The sequence below is a fragment of the Lathamus discolor genome, chromosome 1 (genome assembly GCF_037157495.1).
Source record: "Lathamus discolor isolate bLatDis1 chromosome 1, bLatDis1.hap1, whole genome shotgun sequence".
Lineage (NCBI taxonomy): Eukaryota > Metazoa > Chordata > Aves > Psittaciformes > Psittacidae > Lathamus > Lathamus discolor.
In genome coordinates, this window is record NC_088884.1 from 71357230 (window position 1) to 71375621 (window position 18392).

General features: G+C 42.9%; 1 protein-coding gene and 1 long non-coding RNA gene across 8 annotated transcripts in view; one reads left to right on the forward strand and one right to left on the reverse strand.

Annotated features, from left to right (window-relative positions):
• LARGE1 (LARGE xylosyl- and glucuronyltransferase 1) overlaps positions 1 to 2651 on the reverse strand; it is a 277960-nt gene extending 275309 nt beyond the window's left edge. For 4 of the 5 annotated variants that reach the window (XM_065679433.1, XM_065679441.1, XM_065679406.1 and 1 more), the window contains exon 1: positions 1911 to 2651. The gene's annotated coding sequence lies outside the window, so the exon portion shown is untranslated. Of the gene's footprint in view, positions 1 to 1623; positions 1746 to 1910 lie in introns of all 5 variants that reach the window. The other variant, XM_065679423.1, reaches the window with a different exon arrangement.
• A 327-nt stretch (positions 2652 to 2978) lies between these two features.
• Positions 2979 to 15048, forward strand: LOC136014607 (uncharacterized). Of its 3 annotated transcripts, XR_010612800.1 has the most exons (5): positions 2979 to 3183; positions 7513 to 7596; positions 8174 to 8390; positions 11005 to 11161; positions 14804 to 15048. It is a non-coding gene; the product is annotated as an uncharacterized LOC136014607 (long non-coding RNA). The 3 variants fall into 3 exon arrangements; XR_010612798.1 differs by lacking the exon at positions 14804 to 15048 and having other exon boundaries at positions 11005 to 11373; XR_010612799.1 differs by lacking the exons at positions 7513 to 7596; positions 14804 to 15048 and having other exon boundaries at positions 11005 to 11373.
• Positions 15049 to 18392: the final 3344 nt, after the last annotated feature.

Below are 18392 nucleotides of genomic sequence, written 5' to 3' on the forward strand. Positions count from 1 at the left end.
TAGGGATATGTGCTCCACCTTGGTAATTTCTCCATTTAAAACAAATAAAAAACTCCAACACAGTGAGAATGTCTGGAGTGGTTTGTTCATTAACTTGTTCTGCCCTTGTAAGTAAACTAACCTTTAATAACCTGTCTCTCTATTCAGCAGGGAGCAGAATGACTTTCTTAGAAGATCCCTCTCCCCTGAACTCATCATCTGAGTTTACACGTGATTTTTCCTTTAAGCTCACAATTATAATCATGATGCTCTATAAGGTGAGACAAAAACCCTTCATTTCACAGGTCTTATTACAATAGCCTGTGCATTTTCACCACTGAATGGGGAAAAAAAGAAACCCACAACCCAAACTAGTCCCCCTAGCGTACCTTTACAGTAGGAGTCTAAAGAATATGTCATGAATCACTACCCTGTCTTTTTGTGTGAAGCTAGCTTCTTTTCTTTTTTCAGTAGAAGACATAACCACTTAGAGAAACTGCAGGGAAACTAGGCAACCTTTCAATCCATTTATCTAATTTCCTGCTGTTTCTATTTCTGAGGAAGTTAAAAAAAAATAAAAGTTGTACAAAGAAAATTAATCTGTATCCAAAGATTTCAATAAATGAGATGTGCTGACCTGTTGGCAATTGCCAGATCTGATTTTAACACAGTACTTTGTTTAGCCCGGTGGCTTCTGTTCGTTACAGCGCTTAATACTAGAAAAAAAGCTAACAATGTTTAAAAGTCATTTGATTTACTGTCATTTCCATCCTGGCATCATATCTTCCAGAATACATAAATGACAATCAGTGCTGTGAAAATGTTTCCTGTAGTAATTTTAAGAGCGCTATAAAAAGCAACTACAATACATCCACAAAAAGGTAAAGACCTCATGACAACTGCTCAGATGCCTCCACGGGCTAATTTTCAGTTAAAAAAAAAGCATGTCAGAAAAGAAGTAGGCTTTATTTGCTGCCTAAAAGTACCTCTGTTCCAAGTTGAACAAAGCAGAAGACACTTTACTCAGGTGAAAACACAAATAAAGATCGCTTGTCTGATGCTCTACAAAGACGAGAAATCACTTGCTTTCTAAAAACAAAACTGGGCACAGCAGAAGTGCTAGGAATCTCTCCAAAGTGTTACATAAGGCACTGTCAAAACTTCACATCACCTCCACAGAGGCCGCAAGTTGCTATTTTCCCTTCCTTCCCCCCCGTGAGCAGGGATTAACGATCCAAATGACACCATCTCGGATAGGAGGCGATAGCAGAAGCCTTCCCAAAGGAGAGCCTCCAGGGCTGAAAGCCTGCTGGGGAGGCTAGAGGGGGATGGGGAAACCACCCTCCCCGTTTCACTGTCTCAGCGAAACTCCGGCTTCTCCCCGGGCCGACGGGCAGGTCCCGTTCAGACAGCTGCCTCCCGGAGCGGACACGCCGCGGGGCGAGGCGTTCTCGCCCTACGGCGTGACACCCGGCCACCCCCGACGGCAGCAGCCACCGGCCCCGGCAGTCCCGGGCTCCTCTGCGGGACGGCGGCTCCGTCCCTCCCGCCAGCCCCGCGGCCGGAGCCCCGCGGCACAGGAACGCACCCAGCTGGAGGGAAGAGGCACGGGTGCGGTGTAAACCAGCGCCCGGTCAGACTCACGAGTGGAACGCAGTGCGAGCCAGGCAGGGAAACCTCCCTCAGCTGGGGAACAGGGGGTGTGCCCCGTTGTGCCCGGGGAGCGACAAGCGTGCCTCAGCCGGATCATCTCTTCAACTCCAGATCTGATGCGGATTAAAACCGAGGAGATAAAACCGTCACCCGCTCAGCTCTACCGGACTCGGATGCCCCCTCCCCCGGGCTGCTGGAAGGCAGACACTCACCGATTGTTCTTCGCCCTCCCCCGCCCCTCGCCTCTAAAAGCACCAGCGACCCGGCGAGGCACTTACCTTCTCCGTGTGGCTCCCGGACCGCCGGGACGGGCGCTCGGCGCCCACCTCTCCGCACAGGCAAGCAGTCCTTCCTCCTCCTTCGCTCCAGGAGAGCAGCTCCAGCTCCGTCCCCGCAGCCCGGCGCTCCGGAGGTGTCAGCCGGCGGGTCCCAGCCGGGGCGGCACCAGCGGCTCCACTCTCCGCGGGACGAGCTGCTGACGGCGGGAGGAGGAGGGTGGCGGGGAGGGTCGCACTCTTCCTGGGATGCGCCGCCGAAGTGGCTGCCTCCTCCTGCCCGCTCTCTCGCTCTCTGCCCGCTCCCCTCTTCGCGCTGTCCTGGGTGCAGCCCGGACCCGTCCGTCCGTCCCGCTCGCCTCCCCCCGACCCGCTCCCAGGCGGCGAGCCGCGCGGCGCACAGGCCCCGCCGGCGGCCAGAAGGACTCGGGGGCGACGGGGGATTCCGGCCCAGCCTCCCGGCCTCTCCCCGAGGCCTGATGCACGCTCTCCGCGGGGAGAGGAGGCCCTGCCCCGGCCTGGCGGGCGGCGAGCAGCCCCGGGAAGGTCACCGGCACGGTGGAGCAGAGCGCGGAGAGGCTCCCTCCGGCACCGCCGCGGCCGCTGTTACTGCTGCCGGCCCAGCCTCAGCGGCCGCTGGGTGCCGCGCTCCGCCCGGGCTCGCTCCGTGCCAGTGCCCGGCGGCCGCCTCCGAGTCTGAGTGCCAGGCTGCCCCCTTCCCCTTCCTTCCTTCCTTCCTCCCTTGCCTCCCGCCCCTTCCCCGCTGCCAGCCTTCCCCCGCCGGCTCCCTCCGGCGCCCGGTGCCAGGCTGCCCCCTGCGGGTCTCGGTGCCGAGGCTGCCCGCCGCCGGCGCTGTGCCCGGCGAGCCGAGGCGAGGGTGGCCGCTGCTGCCGTTCCGCGGGTGCCGGGAGCGGGTCGCCCGCCGCCGCTCTGCCCCGGGCTCAGCGGCAGCTGCAGTGACTGTGTGTCTGTGTCATGTCTGTGCCTGGGCGGGCGGAGGCGCGGGGCCGAGGCGGAGCCAGCCCGCTGACACACCGCCCAGCGACAGGCGCCGAGCGCCCAACCAGCGGCGGCTGCCAGCGCGGCCGGCCCGCCCGCCGGCGCTGCGCGGCGACCCGGGTCGCTACACCTGGGCCCGGGACAGCGAGCGGGTCCCGTGGGAGGGGACTGCGAGGGGAGACCCGGCTCCGCGCCCGCCGGCCTCCGCCTGCCGGGGGGTCACCCCGAGCGGCGCAGCTGAGCGGACCGTCTCGGCCGGACGGCGGAGCGCGGTGTGGTGAGTGCGGGGAGAGCGAGGGGCCGCCCCGGGCCGGCCCTCGCCTCAGGCACCGGCGGGGGGGATGCCCGTCACCGCGGCGAAGCGGTGCCCAGCCTTCAAACGTGAACGCTCGGCGGTGGGAGACCTAGCTTAATAGTACTGTCAGTTGACGCGTCAGAACTGAGTACCACGGCTTTGCCCTTAAATGCGGCGGAGCGTGTCCCTGTGTTGTTTCCCGGTGTGCTGGTAACTGCTGAGAGTGAAGCAATAAGAGCACCTTCTGTTTGATGGCTTGGGTTTTTTTCCGTGGGCATAGGACAACGCTCTTTTTTTCTTACTCATAATTTTTCTTTCACTTCCTTAGCGGTGTAAAGCGGGTCACTGCAATCCGTTATCACGCTAAGAGTACCGTGTGATAAACTCTGTGTGTGTACGGATGCAAAAGAGTGCCTGAGATTTGGAGAGGACTGCAAGGAGAACAGAAATGAGAGGAGGGGAGCAAATGTGCATACAGTCCGATTCTGAAAGGCATTGATCTGTTCTTAGAATGGAAGAGGAAGGAAAGTATACATGTGCTTTGAGTAGCAGTGTAGATAATCAGAAGTAGAAATAATAGGGATACAGATTGTATCAGTATTGTTTCCTTCTTCCAGAAGGATAGGGGAATAGTTTAAGAGAAAAATGTCATTCTATAAAAGATGCCATAGATGCTAATTCACTTGTTACATCAACTTCTTAAATGCTGTAACTTGTCCAGAAGTCATTTTAATGTGGGCAGAAATTATGTTTTGCAGTATGCGGTACCAAAATATTTTGAATTCTGGAATAGGTTATCATGGCAAGATAGTATTTGCCAGACTTAATTAAAGGCATTGGTCCATCAAGCGTAGTATTCTGCTGCCAGCAGTGCCCACTTCCTAACGCTTTAGTCAAGAGTCATGTCAAGTGAACTGAAGTGAATCATGAAATTGAACATGCCAGTGATATCATGTGTTACTAACTGAAAATGTTGACATATTATGGTAAGTAGGAAAACATTTTAGGGGAAAAACAACCAACCAAACAAAAACTGATAACACAAAACCTCTGCATATCTGTGAAAAGCATTTAATTCTGGTATGAATGATTTTCTGGAGAAGCTATTGTAACATACAGATTGGCTTCTATTGTGCTAGTTATTTTCATGAGAGAATCAAAGTCAGAAGTGAGCCATACTGAAGTGAGTTATTCTGTCCATTCTCCTAAGTGAAGCTAAAGGATCAGCCTTCATGTAATAATGTTTTCTTGCACTGTTGAAGGTTTGTAACTGCTTTGGTGACAGACACAATGAATGAATTGCTGGGGATGTAAGGAGAAGGAAAAAAGATTTTGTATACAGCTTTATTATTAATAAAACCAGATTGTCCGCTGCCTGTTATGGGAATTCTCACCAGTTCCACATATTTTAGTCTCATGCGATGTCATAAAATTGTCTAGCAAATTGTCAGAGTCTGACCCTACAAAATACTGAACAGTCTCTGTATGTTCTTACCTACTATTGGAGAACGGAACTTTCAGCGCCCACAAAAATTCTTAAAAGCAGCATGGATTATTAGGATTATCAAATGTACCGCCATTGCCAACAAATGTGGAACTTCACACTGAAACAAAATGTCTTCACATTGAAACAATTGCTCTGCATCTGTCAAGGTGGTGACCTACTCACAAAATGATAGAGTTGTCCAAACCCAGAGCAGCATTTGTCTGAAGCTCCAGCTGGGAATGTTTACCACTAGGTCACAAAATCCAACAGGGACAGGAGGAGGGACTACCTGTGAAGATACAGTTTTTCAGAAACTGTGTTTATAAGCAAGTAACCTTTTCATATTCATCATAGAATAGCTCCATCAGTCATTGTCCTTGGAAATCTTGAAGTGGCAATTGCTTTGGACATAGAGTAAACAAGCAGTGCAGAAGGATCCTTATGCCAAGGACAGCTAGAAGAAATGAGATGCAAATATTTGCACTTCAGATTTCATTCAGCCAGAAGGAAAGTTTCTCTAGAAGCTACTCAGGTTCTAGAGTGAGAGGTATACTTACATTAAAAAAAAAAAAAAAAGAAAAAGAAAAAAGAAAAAAGCTAAACCTGAAGTATACAGCTTTTTTAAAAAGTGGCAGTTATGTGAGGTTGAAAAGCTCAAAGCTTTAACAGTCCTATTATTAAAAAATTACGTAAACCAGATCTTTATGATAGGAACATGTTAATTTTGAGGTAGTGTTATATGATCAAGTTGCACCGATGTAAAATTATCACACAACCATTTGGTCTCTTTTTTTCCTAATAACGAGAGATAAAGGCATAAAAGTACACAACTTCAAATGGGTTGTGATACCTTCTCCAGAACAACAGCAAGTAAAATAGGATTAAGTCTGTTTACAAGACCCCAAGCACATACTGTCTGGATTTAATGAAAAGAACAAGATTATTTCCAATATAACAATTTTATGTGAAAGAGAGGTGTAAGGCACACAAGTATTCAAACTTATAAACGTGCATGAAGTTCATTTCCCATTTAACACCAGTGAAGTCCTTTTTACGTTCTTCGAGTTGCTTCATTGTTCTAGCTGAATTCAACCACTACCAGCTCTTTTGAGGAAAAAGACAGTGCTTTGTTCAAGAGGTGACTGAAAAGTGCTTTACTACTCTAATAGTGCATTATGTGGCAGCTGCAATTGAAGCTAAAACATTTCTGAAAACCAGAAGGGTGTTCTGTCCCCATTCCTCCATACCTAGGCTGATGCTGCTGTGCCACACTCAAGAAACAGGACAAGGGGGGATGGCTTTAAGCTGTCAAGAGGGGAGATTTAGATTGGACTGTTCTAGAAATTCTTCCCTGTGAAGGTGGTGAGGCCCTGGCACGGGTTACCCAGAGAAGCTGTGGCTGCCCCATCCCTGGCTGTGTTCAAGGCCAGGCTGGATGCAGCTTTGAGCAACCTGGTCTGTGGAAGGTGTCCCTGTCTGTGGCAGGGGTTTGGAACTAGATCGTGAAGGTCCCTTCTACCCAAACCAGTCTGTGATTCTGTGACAAAGCTAAGTTCTCCATGACCTGCTTTTGTGTGGAGCTGATAACCACTTTTCATAAAATCAGCCATTGAGGGTGTTCTCTTAAGGAACAGAAACTCAAATCTGATTTAGCTGGCTGGCTGGATTATGTTAAATGATCCACTTAACACAGAAGGTTATGACTCTTTGTTTACAAATTGCCACTCTTACCTTCAGGATGCTAAATAGCACAACTGTTAATAGTAACAGAGCATGAAAAGCAAGACCAAAAGTCTGAATCTTGACATTCTTGTTATCATCTGCCACTGCAGTGAATACAGGACTACTGCAGAGCAGGCTGCCTAGCATCTTTTGTAGTCGGAAAAGGCTTTCAGACTAGAAATAAGTGAAATATAATCTACCCTGGGAAAATAAAGTGGAAACTCTGTTACATATGCTTTCCACAATGTGCAGTAAATTAAAATTTAATGGAGATTTTTCTGTGCGTCCAACAGAAAAAAAGAGAAATCAACAAAACACAAGAAAATCAGAACAAGATCCAGATTCTCTGGGGTTGTAGGAACTGGTAAAAAAAAAAAAAGACTGGTAAACTGAGTGCCTTTAAAAGACTAAAATATCATGAAAACTTGAAACATTAAAAATGAAAAAAATAAAGTCATTATTAAACCAGAAATTATTTCTTTTTTATGCCAAAATAGATTTCAAACAATAAACGTTGTTCTGTGTTAACTTATTTTGATTTTCATATGGATTTCTCTCAGGGTTCAGTTGTACTTCTACACAAAAAAGGTAAACATGCATAATAGAGTCTTAGATAATATTATACCCTATAGCAAATAAAACTTTATGGAAAGGGGTATTTTCCTGTTTGTTTACTTTATGTCTCTGACAGAACTTCCTGTGGATTTTAATGAAGTTAATCTCATTTCAGGTTGATAGTTCTTCTTTGAGTTTGGACCTACTGTGATCAAGTCAATCCTGTACTTATAGTTGATAATTCTTTTGTTAATATGGCTCGTATAACTCAGAAGACTTTATGTTGTACTCCATAAAGTCAATGCCAATGTTTCCAGATCTCTTAGTCATACAAAACTGCATGCTAAAAACCAACCAAACAAGCAAACAAAAAAGTAACAAGTGCTGTGTCTGAAGTTTCTCCTGTGTTTGTTTTTGTTCTTTTATTTATTTGGTTTGTTTTTTTCTTTTACAAAGGAATCTTCACACCTATGCTGTTTGCAGTCAAATTCTGGGTAATGTAAAGTAGCATAACTTTTCTGTATTAACAAGTATCAGTCCCTTTACAGGATCTTCTAGGAAAGAAAAGCAGCATTGTACAGACTTTAAAATAATCTAAAACTTCACTGTCTATGAAGATGAAACTGTCCCAGGTACTCTAAAGAATAGATCAAAGTATGTTAAGCTCAGTGGAGCAACTGCACTGATTTCACTCGTATTCAGTCTAAACTATCCTTTATGTCCCAGTCTGTGTTCTTGGAAAAAAATACATATACATATATACATACACACACACACACTTTTATGAAGTTCTTTTTTAGTAATTGTTTCTGTTTGACTGCTTCACCTCACTTCCAATCCAATAGTTGATATATTGTCTCTCTCTTGTTACTCTTTCTTTTGTTACACTTCTCTGTTTATTGCCCTGCAGTATGAATGATAAATAAGACCATGAAAAGCCTTAGGTGAATTGTGGATCTGTATAATACCTGCTATCCTTTCTAGAAGTATTAAAGCACAGGATGCATCACTCCTCTGCTCTTATCTCAACACATTTCAAATTTAATTTGTCTAAAGACGCCTTTCACTGCTCTGGTAAAAAAAGAGGATACTCTACCTGTTAAAAAAACCCCGACCTATCGTTTCCATTAGAAGTACCTGTCTTACGCATGGAAGGTTGAATTGTTTTCAGAATAGCTTCATTAACTTCTGAAAATGTTACCAATACAGGCCTCCCCAGAGCCAGGATGCTAATTGGAAGGAAAACTGTCCTTACAGTATTTCAAGAATTGTGTCTTCTTTAAGAGAGCAAGAAGGCTCACTCAATCACCACCAGAGTGTTTCTGCCAGAAAGGAGGAATAACTGCTGGTTATATGAACTCAGAGAATACATGTGACAAATGAGTTATTCCCACACTGAAATAGCCTCTTCAGACAACCAACAACAGTAAGTCTAATAATGATTAAGGAAACAATATTAAGTTGTCCATCAAGTTTCATGCAGTCTGAGCAATGTTCTTTGTGGCCAGCATCATCTGTTAGCTCCCATGTCCCCAGCTAGGTGGGTTAGGCATGTTTGGAGGGTGCCATATGAGTGCTTGGATTGCTTCCTTACGCAGCCAGAGTGTCAGTAGTAACACGTCTGGCGTTTGTCACATTTATGCTGATTTTATTTTAAAGCTCTTGTAAGTCTGACAAAAAAAAAAAAAAAAAAGAAAAGTCTGTACAGGACTGAAGAGTAAGTGTAAATGTAAAATGTAAACAAAACTAAACCAGACAGATGAATGATAAAAACATAGATCCTGTTACAAGCTAACGCGTGATAGCAAGACTTGTTAAAATAACTTTAAATTGTATGGCAATGGTCAGGCTTTTAGACTCTATGTAAAAAAATGCCTGAATTTAAAAAAGACACTGTGGGAAGGAAATTACCCCAGACTTCTTGGTTTTGTTTTTTTTTTTGACCAAAAATAAGTGGCCATAATTATCAGTCAGATCCTAGAACTTCCGTGGTTTTTCCCAGTGAGGGGTATTCTTTAAAATATTTTATAGAGGATTTCTCTCTAAAGCAGAAACGCATTATAGCTGCTACTATCCAATGAAGTGATAAAATAAATCCCATATCCTGTCTAACGCCTCAGGCTTATTTGCTTTATAGCCATCACAACAGGAAGACTGCCCAACATGTATCTTTTCTGGCAGTTTAACAAAATTGGCAGAAGAAAGACCACTTTCATGTCCTTGTCAGACAAAAGCACGATGGAAATATATGTACATGCATCTGAATATAAACAAGGAGTGTAGTCTGAATGGCCAAGCATACAAAAATCAACTCATTCAGTGGCCACAGGTGGTTGTGTATCTCACAACTGTGAATAAACTAAAATGTTTCTTTGCTGGGGCTATGATGTGACTCTGAGCAGCATCCAGCTCTCTGACCAAGACTGTCAATGTTAAAGAAAGTTTCCGTGTTCTTTCTGACATTTGAGAAGTTGTGAGCTATGATCTGGGCTTGCTACGTTGTAAAAGAATAGGAAAGGTCACCCCATCTCAGCAGTAAAAATGTCAGTAACAAAAGGATAATCCTCCTCAGTCTCAACAGCAGTTACAGGGAAGTTGATGCTAAGGTCAAGCAACAAGGCAAGACCAGTATTAGTGCCAGTGAACCTGTCAACATTAAACACCTCTTTTTCAGAGAAGTACTTTAACACTTCAGTATTCTGTGCTTCAGAGTCTATGTTGACACATTAGGATTTTTTTCATTGGTTCTTAGGTGAAACTAAAGCTGTCAGACATACTAGAGGCCAAGCAGACAAGGCCAGACCCAGAAAAAGGACGGTCCTTCAATGTCTGAAGGTGACATTGAAGGAATCCAGCAACAGATACAAAAAAGCCCAACCAATGCAATAGATATTTTACACTCTGTGTGTGTAACTGAATTTCTGAGCTGCAAAGCCTGTGCTGGCATTGCTACTTACTCCAAAATTGAAGTCTGTTTCAGATGGTGGACTGAGGAAAAGAGTAGGCTTTTACTACCATGGATGACTAGAAGTCATAGTTCCTGCAGCACCTAAAAGAAATGACCACACAAAGCAAAGTTTCCAATGGAATTAGCATGTGTTTAAGCCAGTTAAAAGAAGAGAGGGAAAATAATTTTAAACATCACTTCTCCAACCAACACACAAGATCTCAGTGCTGGAATTGGAAATTACACTGGCGTGGTGACCTTTGCCCATATTGAAAATAATTCCAAGTGTGCTGTCTTATTGATCCTGCGCTAGCTTGATATTACAGCAGTTCCAATGGAAAGGAATACTTCGAGATTTGAACAGTACCAAACTTGATCCCAATGGCTTTTTGAGACTTTTTCTCACCTTCAGGATAACCAAATGCAAAATAGATGCAGCCACGGTCAGTACTGTATTTCCTTACCTTCTTCCAGATCAAGGTAAAAAATACACCATTCCTTGAGAGTGGGCTTTATGCCAAATACAGTGCTAGCTTTGCTATGGCAATTACTAGGCTGTAATATAGGAGCCTTACCCCATTTATATCAATTAGCTCATTGAAAGGAAGGACTAGTTGGAAGACTTCTTTCTGCAAGATAATCTGTGGCAAGTCTGAGAGGTGATGAGCCATGCATTACTGGATGGTCAGCAACTTTTTGGAGCTTCAAAACTAGTGTTGGATTAAGAAATTGTCTCAGAATTCTGCTAGAAAACAATGCCATCCATGTGAGAGCATTTAAAAAAAAGGATTTTACTCCAAAAAGCCTTTAAAAATCCATATGTGCTTAGTAGAGAGTTGATAAAAGGCAAGAGCTGCGTTCTTTGACTAGTCTAACACGGCAACTAAGAAAGCTCACTCTCCTTTGATTTGTTACCAGGTTTTGCAGCTGCTGATACCCAACATCAAATTATTTTGGTTTTTATTATTTTCTTCTTTTCTGTTGACACTGCAGGAACAAAAATTAGTTCTTCTAAAGTGGTTACCCCTCTCTACTCAAGCCCAGATAGGGATGGATGCAGGAATTAACAATGATGACTTTATTTCTTCCATAGGAGCCAGAAGGAGAACAAAAGAGATTTGATGGGGAGCTGGGATACAAGATGAAAACCAGGATTGTCTGGATGAAGAAATCAGATGTTTTTAAGAGAGATGAGGATACTAAGAAGTGCTATGAAGTCTGCACCTGACCTTTTTTGGACACCAAGTGAAGTAAGGGTCTGGTAAAAATCACTCTGTGATCATGTAATTAGGAATTGTATAGTAATGTGAAAAAAAAAGGCTGTCAAATTCTGTTTGCATACAAGAATTTTGTTATCATTTCCTAACTCTGCGTACTTGAGTTTGCAACCACAGCAATGTTCTGTTAATGTACTTTTTGTGTGTGAGGCTGGATATTACAGAAATAGAATGGGGAAGATGGAGTCTTGTGAAGTTTGTTTCTTCAAGCTTGTACTGATTGCATTGCTGATAAGTGCCTATATGAACAGGAAGGCTTTTTCCTCAGTTCCTTTCTAGTGATGACATTTATAGAAAAAACCTAATAGGCACAAATAAGAGTCAGATGCCTAGATGGTTTTATGCCATTGAAGTTCTCAGAATGCTACGACACCCCAAACAGTTTATATTTAATGTAAACTACAGTTAGAATAGGATTCTGCCATCAGTTTTGTGGTTTGCTCCTTGAAATAATACTCACAATAGGTATTCTCCGTTTTGAGAATTTTGGAAGAAAGTAGGGCACTAATGAATTACTTTTTTTTTGAAGAATATTTTGACAGTGTCAGTGTAATAGGGCACGAACAGGAAGATAATCCTATCTACCAGCATACTCATGGGAAAGGCTTGGGTGCAGGTGACACCTGCACGACAAATTGGGTGCTAGCAGATACAGCTGTCGTTGTTTGATTTCCATCTATCTGCACTATTACCTCAGAAGATCAGTTGCTTTAAGTACTAGTAATCAGGTGCACACAATGATTGTTTTGATAATCTCTCTCACTGCTCTTGAGCAGATTTAGACTCAGAACAAAGAAAGTTGTGGCCTAACCTCACATGTCAAAATGTCGAATCCAGCAGAGGTGTAAGCAGAGCATACTGTCTAAAGACAGCGGAGGGCTGATTTGAAAGAGGAATAACACCAGATGAATTATGTTCCAATTGATTTTCTATGACCTATGTTCCTTCTGCTAGGAAAGGAGGTAGCCTTTGGCAAAATAGTAATCTTCAGTTTTCTCTGCCTCAAAGAATAGCCTCAGAAGAAGGGCATGCTTTAAGCCAATGGTCACAAAATGTTTGGGTTGGCCAGAAAGCCTGATACTTCACAAATATGCCTCAGATATGCAGTGCAATAGATTTTCAGCACAGTGTACATCTGTGATATAACTGATGCTTAACATGCTACTTCAAAGGCATCCTTTGAAGAAAATTCCAGTAGACCCAGTCTTTAGCCTGTCCTCAGGGTAGTTGTGCAGTTCTGCACCAAGTGTAGTGAAAAAGTGACACTTTCTACTCTAGAATCTTAACATATATTGGACTGATTAATATCCCTTGAGTGACAGGATTACACAACGAGGTCAGTAGCCCCACAGCTCTATACTTGCCAATTAATTTTAATGCTGTGCTGGTTTTGGCTGGGGTACAATTAACTCTACCTGAGCCAAAACCAGAACAGATGCAAACGTATAGATATCTTTTCCTTTTCTGATATCTTCTTCTTCTCTTACTTTTGTAAGCAAAAGCTTAAAACTCAGTAGAGAATGTCTGCAGACTGGGATCAGTCTTTTTCTGGAGACTGTAGATGGTTATCTCAAAACCATGTGTCAACTTCTTTGGGGCCTTGGAACTAGATGATCTTAAAGTCGTTTCCAACCCTAACCATTCTATGATCCTATGATTCTTAGCAGGCCGCAAACTGAAAGCAATATGCATGCTTCCATTAGTGTGTGTCATTTTACCAGCGACAAAATTATATGGATGAAGTGGGAGGAGTAAATGCAGGAGGACAAGTAGTTAATAGAAATTGCTAAGATGTACTAAAAATATCCTGTCCCCACCAGTTTGAATTCACACCTACTCCTCTCTGAGCAGGAAAGAGGAAAAAAGAATTTTCCATCTTCAGCTTTCAAAACTTTTTCTGTCTCCTGGGTACTGAGCACCAAATCTTCAGCTGGCAGATGCTGGCAGACAGTGCTGAAACCTTACCAGATATCTGAAGGATTCATTTTTCCACACCAGACTGCTGGCTTGAGTGTCAAAATCCCAAATGACTCTCAGCACTGCTTGAGGGCAAACAATCACAATTGCATGGGGACCTTGCACCATGTTGTCAGCCTGACATGGCTAAGATGGTAGCAGAGCAAACCATTTTGCAGGTAGTGTACACTTCATTCTTTAGCCTTTTCCTGTTACCAGCTTTGTCTCCAGTACTGCTGCTCAAACCTGTTGCTTTCATGAGACCAAGGCATTAGTTCCTGATGAACCACATCAGCAGTACATTGGCTATTTAAACCTGGGGGATGACAGTGTCAAAACAAACCAGACACCATAACTAACACTACAGTGTGGACCTGGAGGGGCTGTGAGCAAAAAGGAAGGAGCCAAAAAGTTGCAGCGTATACTTAAAAAGTTTAGGTGAAATGGACACAACAGTACTCCAGGCTGTAATGTAACCAGTGGAAACGTGGGCACAAATGTCTTTTTGACTGATTAAGGTTGTTAATGAGAAAAATTACATAGCTTCTTATTGGCATGCATGTTAAAACCTCTGTCCCAAACAAATGGAAATTAGATAGGATTCTGAACATGCTGTGTAACATGAGTCCAAATGAACAAGACTCAGGGGGAGAGGATATTGAATTTCAGCGGTCACTGCAAATTATCTCAAACAGGTTCTTTCTATTTACTTGTTTTTGTCAAGCTTCTGGAGCTCAGGAATTTTCCAGAGGCTGTTGCAAGTGCTGTGGCTCAGTGGGAGACTCTTTGTCTTGAGTGGGAGTCTGAGATACTTTGGGACAAGAGTGAAGGTCCCATCTCTAGCCTCAGTGAGTCACTAAAGACTGTGAGTGCTGAGACCACAACTCCAAAAAAGCTGTACAGACATACCAAACATTGCATGCTGACAGTTTTCCAGAGAAATTAAGATAGTTTTTATAGGAATATGTAAACCTTTGCAACAGACTAGGCCCAGGTGCGGACTAGCCAAGCAATGGTCCAGAAGGCTGCTTTGGCTATGCCAGGGCTGTGGAAAACCACAATGGCTGTGGAAAACTAGGACTGCAGCTCTTCTGAGCTATGACTGTAGGTCATAAGAGAACAGGCAGGATGTCTGGTGTGATATCCCCTGCTGGGTTTCAGCAGCCTCTCCAGCAGTGCTGTGTCCAGCAACATGCTGCCCAGTCTTTCCAAGTTGCTCAAAGTAGACAGTTTCCACACAGTCTACAGCCTGTCTCCCTCCAATTCCTTTCTCATAGCAACAGCAGCCCCATTCTTAGTCTGGTTTAGGGCAGAAACATTGCCTTTTTACGTACGTTGTTAAGAAGTGTTGATCTGGCTCTGATTTGCAGGGCTGGGGCTTAAATATATACCAGAAATCCCATCTGATTTAATTATAAAAACTGGTGTGCCGTGTTCACCTCTTTGGTCGGTTTTGTCAAAAACAAGCAAACAAAAAATGAAGCTTCTTAAGTAATTCTGTGTGGCTGAAGGTGACCCAATTTGGGACAATACACGAACAGAAGGTGAATAGAAATCCAGTGTGCACGATCCATTCATCATCATTCATCAAGATTATTAGGTAGGATTGCTGCATATATTTGTACACTTAATTGCTGCTTTTTTTTCTTTTTATTCTAGGAAAAGCTTACTGCATTTTTCTCTGTCAAGAAACACTGCATAAAGGTATTACTCTTAGCAGTTCTGGGTGAGAGAAAAGGTGTTTCATACAGTGCTATACACATTCCTTACAACTAAACTCACAACCTTTTTAAAAGCAACAGCCAAAAGAACACCCCCTTCCCGAGTAGGCGGATCCATAAACTCTTTAAAACCTTATCTCACGTTCACATACACACAAAATAAAGGTTTGACTGTCTTCTGAACTGTGAGACTTGGTGAATGAGTGATCCAGAATCCTCTCTTAGAATTGCAGGGTCTCTGCTAAAAACACGCATGCAGTATGTCTCATCAGGCACTGAATCTCTCTACTGATTTTGGCAGGAATCTGCTCTGTTCACCTACACTTACCAGTCCCTTTCTTTGAAAAACAAAACAATAAAAAATAAATCAAACAGTCTGAATAGGTTATCACATAAGTGTTTGTTTCAGAGAGAACCAAAAAAACAAAAAGATGCATTAGTAAAGAAGAACTAGTTAGGTGGAATCTGCTAGTGGTGTTATGAAAACATTGCTTTGGGAAATAACTTCTGAAGTAGTCATCTGTATGTGATACAGAGCTAGTTTTTCAGCTTGACACATATACTCTTCAGAGGGGAAAGAAAGAAATCAACCTGACTTTTGTATTTCTGTAGTTCTAAGAACCTCTTTTCTAAATTTATTATCTATTTACTTCATCTGTTTTCAGAAACCCTTGATATGTTAAAACAGTAATTCATGGGTACAAGTGGAAACATTTGGGCAGTGGGAGGGAGTAGAAGGTAGACAGAATAAAGAACAATCGGAGCACAGACAAGGCACTAAAGAACTTTGCTGCTTATTTCTTTGTTTCTTTTTTTTTTTTTTCCCCTTTTATGGCTTGCGTTGGTGGGATTCACAGTCTAAAATCTTTAACTTACTGTTAATGCTGTTTCTCATCTGGGAATATGTACATTTAGATGCTCATACTGTTGTAGGCATTGAAAATTAGCAACCTTTTTTTACACTGCTTTTCTATAAAAAGCACAGGGAATGCCCATAAGAGGTTCGTTTCCTCTAGCAAAAGACACAACCTGATTAGAACATTACGTAATCTTAATGCACTTTTGGTACCTTTGGTATCTAAGTCGGAACTCAACTCCTAAGATGCTGGTGATAACAGCATGCTGGAAAACGTAAAATTGCCAACTTCATTACTTTTTAATGGGCTGTACAGACCTCATGGGTATTGCTAGATGAGAAGAAACACACAGGATGGAAAGAAGGATGGCTGCCAGCAGTAAAAGAGTCAGTGTTGCTCCCTCTATAGCTATGACAAAAAGCCGATGCTCTAGCCATAAGCAGGAACAGGTTGGTGGAGGATTAGGAACACTGATAGACACCTGGCCTCCAGAGGAGGTTGGGAATGTCTAAGGAAGAAGTTGGTCTTTGAATGCAAGTCCTCAAAAGTAAGTAAATAAAAACAAGCATTAATAACATTGTGGGAAGGAGGGAAATGGGGAGATTGCAGTGTGGTGAAAGAAAAGGCAGAGGGAGACAATGGAGCCAGAGATCTATGCACAGATAAACACAAAGGATAAAGTGAAAAGAGATACTGCTGTTTCAGAGAGCTCAAGGAAGTAATTAAAATGAAATCTGGAAGAAAATCATAGAGAAAAAGCAGGGAAGACTAAAAACATCTTCTGAATTGCAGCCCACAGATTTCCCAGTGCACTGAATGGCTAGCTCAACAAATCTCATCCAATTTGTGGAACACTGAAAATACCTTTAGTTAATCTTTTAACCTCCTCCCTGGAAATGCAGTACTCTTTCTATACCACTAAAAATGTGTCTCTAAAGTGGAAGTAGTGATTAATTTGACAAGTAATTAACTATTGAGCCCAACTGTCCCATCAGTGACCAACTTGAATAGAGAGACCAGTGAATATGATGACAGGCAGTGAAACATTAATGGGTAAAATAATGCTAATCCTATAGAGGTTAAATGGGAATGACAAAACAGCAATACTGCCCACTGTAAGCTTGTTCACTAACGAGGTGTAGTCGGTCAGTCTCCAAATGTTACATACCAAAGCAAAAGTTACAAGTAAAGGGCTGAGCCTAGCCCTGATCTGATCTCATTTAGAAAGGAGAAGGCATTTTATGACTATCCACTCTTGAGTACAAATGAACTTAGAATTTAAGCAAGAACTGATATATTTGATTTATAAATACAGTGTAGACAGCAAGCCCTAATTTTTTTAAGAGCTCTTTTCATTTTTCAAGGAATCCTACCCCCTTTTACTATCCAATATGGATCATGCTGAAAGTAATTTCCTCTATTAAATGTCAGCATATCCAGTAAATGCATTAACATCTTATCCAAGCAGCTTGTCCTAAGAGATTTTAAAATGGTTGGTACATTTTACAAGCAGGAAAGGTCTTTAGAGATGTCTGTTTATTTTGGTTTCCTGTTAATTTGGCAAGGACTGAAGCACTAGGCTTCATCACAGACCAAGACTACCAGACAGGATGAACTTCTGATGAACATTGACTACTGAGACTAATAATAGCTAATTGTGGCAAATGTTTCTCCCACATCGGCACTCAGTTCTTCACGCAACACACACACAGAATATTTGCAGCTGTTTTTGTACCTCCCTATAAACCGATGAATCCCCCACCAAAATGCAAATGAAAGCACTGGCTTTACCGTAGCACCAAGATCCCATTCTGCTTCAAGCTTTATTAACAGAAAGGTTGTTTGAAAAAAACCCCAACCACATCAACATGGAAACACCAAAGCAAAGTAACTCAGGAGAAGAACTGAGGCTCATCTGTTGTTGGATTCTCTCCTAAATATTAAATAACAGAGCTTAGCTCTAAATATAGAACTTTCTCCTAAATATTCAAAGCCTAACAGTCCACATCTGCCTCCAGCAGACAGCAGAAGGTTCTGGCAGGTTCCCGTCTCTGCTATGAATCTGAGGCAGCAAGAGGTTCCTGTTCATTTGTCAAGCCCAGTCTGAAGTTCAGCTAAAGATTTTTGTGTTATGAGGGTTTCACAGCCCCTCATGAAACATTTGAATTGGCAAAAGGATATTGCAGAGTTTGCAATGCAAAATTAGACCGGATAAAATTGCACAGGGAGCATTTTTAAGAGAAAGAAAAATGAATGTCACAGGGGGGTTAAAGTCCTCAGGGAGAGAAAGTTGGGAGTGGAACTCTGTGACTTCAAAGGCCTTTCTTTGGAAATGGCAACTTATTCCTTGAAAAATGCAGCAACAAACCAGCTGGTAGGGAGGGGTGATGCCAAATGTTGCAACGTCTGCATCGGGGTAGGAGGGGAGCAGATGAAATACAGGGAACGTGTTCCGGTATAATAGCTAGAGGAATATTATTTCAGAAAATAAAAGCATAATGAAAAGAAGTCGTTTTTGTTTCAGCACACTTGAAACTGGAGGTTAATGTAGAGCTCTGTGGTCTCCCAAAGACAGACAATTTTATCTTGATTTTTTATAATTTTTGATTATTGTTGCCCGTCTCCATGACACAGGAGTATCATGGCTCTGGAATCTCACAAAGTTACAGC